Here is an 8,715-nt window from a genome sequence, read left to right as displayed (position 1 = left end):
GGTTCAGCTACAGATCTAGAATGAGTAGAACGGGCCTCCCCATTCAAACATGGTTCAGCTACAGATCTAGAATGAGTAGAATGGACCTCCCCATTCAAACATGGTTCAGCAACAGATCTAGAATGAGTAGAACGGGCCTCCCCATTCAAACATGGTTCAGCAACAGATCTAGAATGAGTAGAATGGACCTCCCCATTCAAACATGGTTCAGCTACAGATCTAGAATGAGTAGAACGGGCCTCCCATTCAAACATGGTTCAGCAACAGATCTAGAATGAGTAGAATGGACCTCCCCACTCAAACATGGTTCAGTGAAAGAACTAGAATGAGTAGAATGAGCCTCCCCATTCAGGTCAGTGATGCCATAATGGAGATTCTATGTCTAGCGGTTCAGCTGCTGTATAAGGACACTTCAGGTCCAGGTACTGTAAAACTCACCTGTCCAGGAGTCTCATTCGCTTTGAACTGGTCACAGGTCAGTACTAAAGAAAACACAAAACACAACCATCCCATTTGGATTGACACTACACAGCAGGTACATTTTACAAAACACAACCATCACACCTGGATCAACACTACACAGCACAACACAACACAACACAACACAATCACACCTACACAACACAACACAATCCCACCTGCACAACAACACAGAACAACACAACACACCACCATCACACATGCACAACAACACACTACTACACACCACTACACCACACACAAGAACACAACACAACACTTAGTGAGTTCTGAAATCTGTTGTGAATGTTTTGTAATGTTTTTAAACTGCCTTAATGTTACTGGACCCCAGGAAGAGTAGCTGCTGCCTTGGCTGGAACTAATGGGGATCCTTAATAAATACAACACACACCACAACACACCACGATACAACAACACTACACACCACAACACACCACACCAACACAACACACAAATGAAAACTGTCACATCCTTATCATGCTCATAGTAGATCCAAGTTGTTGCCATGGGTAACCATGTTTACCATCAGAAACCAACTCACTAAGATATAAATGAAGACATTTTATCTTAATTTAACTAGGCAAGTCAGTTAAGAACAAATTTTATTTTCAATGAACACTGGGTTAACTGCCTGTTCAGGGCCAGAACGACAGATTTGTACCTTGTCAGCTCAGGATTTGAACTTGCAACCTTTCAGTTACTAGTCCAACGCTCTAACCACTAGGACAGAGAGGAAGTTGAGGTGGAGATAAAAACACCCAGAAACCCACAGCACACCAGTGATGAAATGTCTCCATGGTAACCATCCTAGGACGCATCCCAAATGACAACCTATTATACAGTGCACTATGGGCCCTGGTCTAATGTAGTGCACTATACAGGGAATAGGGCCCTGGTCTAATGGAGTGCACTATACAGGGAATAGGGCCCTGGTCTAATGTAGTGCACTATACAGGGAATAGGGCCCTGGTCTAATGTAGTGCACTATACAGGGAATAGGGCCCTGGTCTAATGGAGTGCACTATACAGGGAATAGGGCCCTGGTCTAATGGAGTGCACTATACAGGGAATAGGGCCCTGGTCTAATGGAGTGCACTATACAGGGAATAGGGCCCTGGTCTAATGTAGTGCACTATACAGGGAATAGGGCCCTGGTCTAATGTCATGCACTATACAGGAATAGGGCCCTGGTCTAATGGAGTGCACTATACAGGGAATAGGGTCCTGGTCTAATGTAGTGCACTATACAGGGAATAGGGCCCTGGTCTAATGTAGTGCACTATACAGGGAATAGGGCCCTGGTCTAATGGAGTGAACTATACAGGGAATAGGGCCCTGGTCTAATGTAGTGCACTATACAGGGAATAGGGCCCTGGTCTAATGGAGTGCACTATACAGGGAATAGGGTGTCATTTGGGACACAAGGAAGAGGAAGCTGCCAGTGGAACAGAGAGTCTGTGTTACATTATGTTATGTTATATTATGTTATGTTACATTATGTTATGTTATATTATGTTATGTTATATTATGTTATGTTATATTATGTTATGTTATGTTATATTATATTATGTTATGTTATATTATGTTATGTTATATTATGTTACATTATGTTATGTTACATTATGTTATGTTACATTATGTTACGTTATATTATGTTACATTATGTTACGTTATATTATGTTATGTTACATTATGTTATGTTATATTATGTTATGCTATATTATGTTATGTTATATTATGTTATGTTATATTATATTATGTTATGTTATGTTATATTATGTTATATTATGTTATATTATGTTATCTTATATTATGTTATATTATGTTATGTTACATTATGTTATATTATGTTATGTTATATTATGTTATGTTATATTATGTTAAGCTACACTATATATACAAAAGTATGTGGACACCCCTTCAAATTAGGGGATTCGGGCTATTTCAGCCACACCCATTGCTGACAGGTGTATAAAATCAAGCACACAGCCATGCAATCTCCATAGACAAACACTGGTAGTAGAATTGCCTTCCTGAAGAGCTCAATGACTTTCAATGTGCAACCGTTATAGGATGCCACCTTTCCAACAAGTCTGTTCGTAAAATGTTTGCCATTCTAGAGCTGTCCTGGTCAACTGTAAGTGATGCTATTGTGAAGGGGAAACATCTAGAAGCAACAACAATTAAGCCGCTGAATCGCAAATCGTGTAAAATTGTCTGTCCTCAGTTGAAAGACTCACAACCGAGTTAAAAGCGCCCTTTGAAGCAACGTCAGCACAAGAACTGTTCATCGGGAACTTCATGAAATGGGTTTCATGGCCGAGCAGCCACACACAAGCCTAAGATCACCATGTGCAATGCCAAGCGTCGGCTGGTGCGGTGGAAAGCTCACCGTGATTGGAGCAGTGGAAACATTCTCTGGATTGATGAATCATGCTTCACCATCTGGCAGTCCGACGGACTAATCTGTTTTTTAGCAGATGACTGCTACATGCCAGAATGCATAGTGCAAAGTGTACGGTTTGGTTGAGGAGGACTAATGATCTGGAGCTGTTTTTCGTGGTTCACGATAGGCCCCTTAGTTCCAGTGAAGGGAAAGCTGAAAGCTAAAGCATATAATTACATTGTAGACAATTCTGTGCTTCCAACTTTTGTGGCAACCGTCTGGGGAAGGCCATTTCCTGTTACAGCAAAGCGAGGTCCATACAGAAATGGTTTGTCGAGTTCGGGTGTGGAAGAACTTGACTGGCCTGTGTACACCTTTGGAATAATTTGGAATGCTGACTGTGAGCCAGGCCTAATCGCCCAACATCAGTGCCCGACCTCACTAATGCTCTTGTGACTGAATGGTAGCAAGTCTCCACAGAAATGTTCCAACATCTAGTGGACAGCCTTCCCAGAAGAGTGGAGGCTGTTATAGCAGCAATGTTCCAACATCTAGTGAACAGCCTTCCCAGAAGAGTGGAGGCTGTTATAGCAGCAATGTTCCAACATCTAGTGAACAGCCGTCCCAGAAGAGTGGAGGCTGTTATAGCAGCAATGTTCCAACATCTAGTGAACAGCCTTCCCAGAAGAGTGGAGGCTGTTATAGCAGCAATGTTCCAACATCTAGTGAACAGCCGTCCCAGAAGGGTGGAGGCTGTTATAGCAGCAATGTTCCAACATCTAGTGAACAGCCTTCCCAGAAGAGTGGAGGCTGTTATAGCAGCAATGTTCCAACATCTAGTGAACAGCCGTCCCAGAAGGGTGGAGGCTGTTATAGCAGCAATGTTCCAACATCTAGTGAACAGCCTTCCAGAAGAGTGGAGGCTGTTATAGCAGCAATGTTCCAACATCTAGTGGAAAGCCTTCCCAGAAGAGTGGAGGCTGTTATAGCAGCAATGTTCCAACATCTAGTGAACAGCCTTCCCAGAAGAGTGGAGGCTGTTATAGCAGCAATGTTCCAACATCTAGTGAACAGCCTTCCCAGAAGAGTGGAGGCTGTTATAGCAGCAATGTTCCAACATCTAGTGAACAGCCGTCCCAGAAGAGTGGAGGCTGTTATAGCAGCAATGTTCCAACATCTAGTGAACAGCCGTCCCAGAAGAGTGGAGGCTGTTATAGCAGCAATGTTCCAACATCTAGTGAACACAGTCCCAGAAGAGTGGAGGCTGTTATAGCAGCAATGTTCCAACATCTAGTGAACAGCCGTCCCAGAAGAGTGGAGGCTGTTATAGCAGCAATGTTCCAACATCTAGTGAACAGCCGTCCCAGAAGAGTGGAGGCTGTTATAGCAGCAATGTTCCAACATCTAGTGAACAGCCGTCCCAGAAGAGTGGAGGCTGTTATAGCAGCAATGTTCCAACATCTAGTGAACAGCCTTCCCAGAAGAGTGGAGGCTGTTATAGCAGCAATGTTCCAACATCTAGTGAACAGCCGTCCCAGAAGAGTGGAGGCTGTTATAGCAGCAATGTTCCAACATCTAGTGAACAGCCGTCCCAGAAGAGTGGAGGCTGTTATAGCAGCAATGTTCCAACATCTAGTGAACAGCCATCCCAGAAGAGTGGAGGCTGTTATAGCAGCAAAGGGGGGGAACAACTCCATATTAGTGCCCATGAATTGGAAAGAGATGTTAGACGAGGTGTCCACATACTTTTGGTCATGTAGATGTTGTTAAGTTATGTTAGATATAGCGGTAATTTAGGACTGTTAAAATAGGAGCCTAGTTATATTTCCAATCCAGGCCTTCCTCTTCTAAGAGACAAAGTTATCGTATTGTAATGTGTGGTGTCGTGGGAAGCAAGCGTCATAGTAGCAGATTCTACAATCACCTGAGCACTGAGCCTGTTTGTTGTCGTAGTTACTGTATCCAGGGCGACAGAGGCAACTGTAGCTTCCTTTCTGGTTCTGGCAGTCCCCGCCCACTCCACAGATACCAGCGATCTCATTACACTCATCTATGTCTGAGGGAGAAAGAGATAAAAAGAGAGATGAGTGTAGGGGGAGGGATAATGATGATATTTTAATGATTTTTTAAATTTTATTTAATATTTATTTAATCAGGTTGGCCAGTTGAGAACATGTTCTAATTTACAACTGTGACCTGGCCAATATAAAGCAAAGCAGTGCGACACAGGCAACAACACAGAGTTACACATGAAACGTATAGTCAATAACACAATAGAAAAAGTCTATATACATTGTGTGTAAATGGCGTGAGGAGGTAAGGCAATAAATAGGCCATAGCAGTGATTGAATTACAATTTAGCAAATTCACACTGGAGTGATAGATGAACAGATGATGTGCAAGTAGAAATACTGGTGTGCAAAAGAGCAAAAAGTCAATTTAAACAATATGGGGATGAGGTAGGTAGATTGGATGGGCTATTTACAGATGGGCTGTGTACAGCTGCAGTGATCGGTAAGCAGCTCAGATAGCTGATAATAAGGAGGAAGTGGAAAAATAGGAGGATAATGATGCTAAGAGATAGAGAGAATGAGAGAGAAATAGAGGGAGAGAAAAAGAAAGTGAGAGAAAGAGAAAGAGAGAGAGCGAGATTATCTAGAGGGAGTAAGCCTTTCAGACAGCTGCATGCAAGTCAGTATGGGGGTCACAGTTCAATCAGGTTCAGGGGCATTTAAGTCAGTGTGGGGGTCACAGTTCAATCAGGTTTAGGGGCATTTAAGTCAGTGTGGGGGTCACAGTTCAATCAGGTTTAGGGGCATTTAAGTCAGTGTGGGGGTCACAGTTCAATCAGGTTTAGGGGCATTCAAGTCAGTGTGGGGGTCACAGTTCAATCAGGTTTAGGGGCATTTAAGTCAGTGTGGGGTCACAGTTCAATCAGGCTTAGGGGCATTAAAGTCAGTGTGGGGGTCACAGTTCAATCAGGTTTAGGGGCATTAAAGTCAGTGTGGGGGTCACAGTTCATTAGGTTTAGGGGCATTAAAGTCAGTGTGGGGGTCACAGTTCATTAGGTTTAAGGGCATTTAAGTCAGTGTGGGGGTCACAGTTCAATCAGGCTTAGGGGCATTAAAGTCAGTGTGGGGGTCACAGTTCAATCAGGTTTAGGGGCATTAAAGTCAGTGTGGGGGTCACAGTTCAATCAGGTTTAGGGGCATTTAAGTCAGTGTGGGGGTCACAGTTCAATCAGGTTTAGGGGCATTCAAGTCAGTGTGGAGGTCACAGTTCAATCAGGTTTAGGGGCATTTAAGTCAGTGTGGGGGTCACAGTTCAATCAGGCTTAGGGGCATTAAAGTCAGTGTGGGGGTCACAGTTCAATCAGGTTTAGGGGCATTAAAGTCAGTGTGGGGGTCACAGTTCAATCAGGTTTAGGGGCATTTAAGTCAGTGTGGGGGTCACAGTTCAATCAGATTTATGGGCATTAAAGTCAGTGTGGGGGTCACAGTTCATTAGGTTTAGGGGCATTTAAGTCAGTGTGGGGGTCACAGTTCAATCAGGTTTAGGGGCATTAAAGTCAGTGTTGGGGTCACAGTTCAATCAGGTTTAGGGGCATTAAAGTCAGTGTGGGGGTCACAGTTCAATCAGGTTTAGGGGCATTTAAGTCAGTGTGGGGTCACAGTTCAATCAGGTTTAGGGGCATTTAAGTCAGTGTGGGGGTCACAGTTCAATCAGGTTTAGGGCCATTAAAGTCAGTGGTTCTCAAACCTCTCCTCTGGGACACCCAAACATTTCACCACTTTGTTGTATTCCTGAACTGTCTCACCTGATTCACCTAGTGAAGGGCTTTAAGATTAGTTGACAAGTTGAATCAGGTGAATAGCTGTGGAATAGCTACAATACATGGAAGGCTTTGTGTCCCGGAGGAGAGTTTTGGAATCCCCTGATTTACGTGGTCACATTCCAGGCTGACTCAATTGTAATTATTACATTGCACCAATGGCTGCGTGCCACATCATCAACTGTGCAGTCGGGCATCAAATTGCTGCTACACCCTGTGACGGGGTTAAACATCTATCCAGACATCAAATTGCTGCTACATCATGTGACGGGGTTAAACATCTATCCAGACATCAAATTGCTCCTACATCATGTGACGGGGTTAAACATCTATCCAGACATCAAATTGCTCCTACATCATGTGACGGGATTAAACATCTATCCAGACATCAAATTGCTCCTACATCATGTGACGGGGTTAAACATCTATCCAGACATCAAATTGCTCCTACATCATGTGACGGGGTTAAACATCTATCCAGACATCAAATTGCTCCTACATCATGTGACGGGGTTAAACATCTATCCAGACATCAAATTGCTCCTACACCATGTGACGGGGTTAAACATCTATCCAGACATCAAATTGCTCCTACATCATGTGACGGGGTTAAACATCTATCCAGACATCAAATTGCTCCTACATCATGTGACGGGGTTAAACATCTATCCAGACATCAAATTGCTACTACACACTGTGACGCGGTTAAATGATGTGTTAAACATGTTTTCCAGGCGTTGTGAGATCTGACAGGTGTCTTCAAAGAGTGAGGGTCACAAGGTCGAAGGTCAGACGTTAGATTTCATAGGTAAGAGGTCAGAGCTAGCATGGCCTCGGCCACCTCACCTGTGCAGGGGGCAGTGTTGTTGCCGAGGTTACTGAGCCCTGACGGACAGGTGCAGGTGTATCGGCCAGGTGTGTTTGTGCACATGCACAGAGCGCCACACACCGGGGAACCCACACACACTCATCCTCATCTGCAGTGGACACACACACACACGCACGTACGCACACACACACACACACACACACACACACACACACACACACACATGCACACACACATTGATGCTCTCTTTTGGACTCACCTGCACAGTGTCCAGTGTCAGTAACTCTGAACCCAGGTTGACATTGGCAGTTGAAGCTCCCGATGGTGTTGAGGCAAATGGTGTTGCTGCCACAAACCGGTGGTTTCTCCAGGCACTCATTGAGGTCTGAAGAGAGAAGGAAATATGTGTTCAAAAAATGTGTTTTGCAAAAACAAAAACACTTTTCTATTGGACAACTTCCTGAACAGAGGAAATAAGGAGATAGGAGCCAAAGCAATGTTTAATTCCCTTAACATGCAGCATTCACACACACACACGCACGCTTGCACACACACACACACAACACACAACACACACACACAACACACACAACACACACACACACACACACACACTCAGATATTTGAATCCTCACCCTTACACTCCCCAGCGAAAGGAGTAAACTTGAAAGTCGTTGTGGATCTGAACCCAGGTAGACAGTGACAGTAGAAGCTTCCCCATGTGTTGAAACACGCGGCATTACTTCCACAGGGTGAGGTATTGTCCCACTCTTTACACTCATCTGTATCATCACATTGTTGACTCCCATTGGCAATGAAGCCCAGGCCGCAATCTCTGGCCTCTATGTTCCCCAGTAGAGTGAAATGAAGACCATGAGGAGAGAGAGTGAGAGAGAGAGGCAGAGAGAGACAGAGAGAGTGAGAGAGAGAGCAACACAGACGGACGGACGGACGGACAGACAGACAGACAGAGAGGGAGGGAGATTCAGACACACAGAGAGACAGAGAGTGAGAGAGAGAGCGACACAGACAGACAGACAGACAGACAGACAGACAGACAGACAGACAGACAGACAGAGAGAGGGAGGGAGATTCAGACACAGAGAGAGACAGAGAGTGAGAGAGAGAGCGACACAGACAGACAGACAGACAGACAGACAGACAGACAGACAGACAGACAGACAGACA

General features: G+C 44.4%; 1 long non-coding RNA gene across 1 annotated transcript; it reads right to left on the bottom strand.

Annotated features, from left to right (window-relative positions):
• Window positions 1-356: 356 nt before the first annotated feature.
• On the bottom strand, window positions 357-8,394 carry LOC135534038 (uncharacterized). The gene is made up of 4 exons (XR_010454620.1): window positions 8,163-8,394; window positions 7,787-7,912; window positions 4,791-4,922; window positions 357-482 (listed from the first exon to the last, which is right to left on the bottom strand). It is a non-coding gene; the product is annotated as an uncharacterized LOC135534038 (long non-coding RNA).
• Between the last annotated feature and the right edge of the window lie 321 nt (window positions 8,395-8,715).

Source organism: Oncorhynchus masou, unplaced genomic scaffold, assembly GCF_036934945.1.
Source record: "Oncorhynchus masou masou isolate Uvic2021 unplaced genomic scaffold, UVic_Omas_1.1 unplaced_scaffold_2937, whole genome shotgun sequence".
NCBI classification, from domain to species: Eukaryota; Metazoa; Chordata; class Actinopteri; order Salmoniformes; family Salmonidae; genus Oncorhynchus; species Oncorhynchus masou.
Note: the sequence above shows the minus strand (reverse complement) of the source record. Positions and strands in the feature narration are given on the sequence as shown.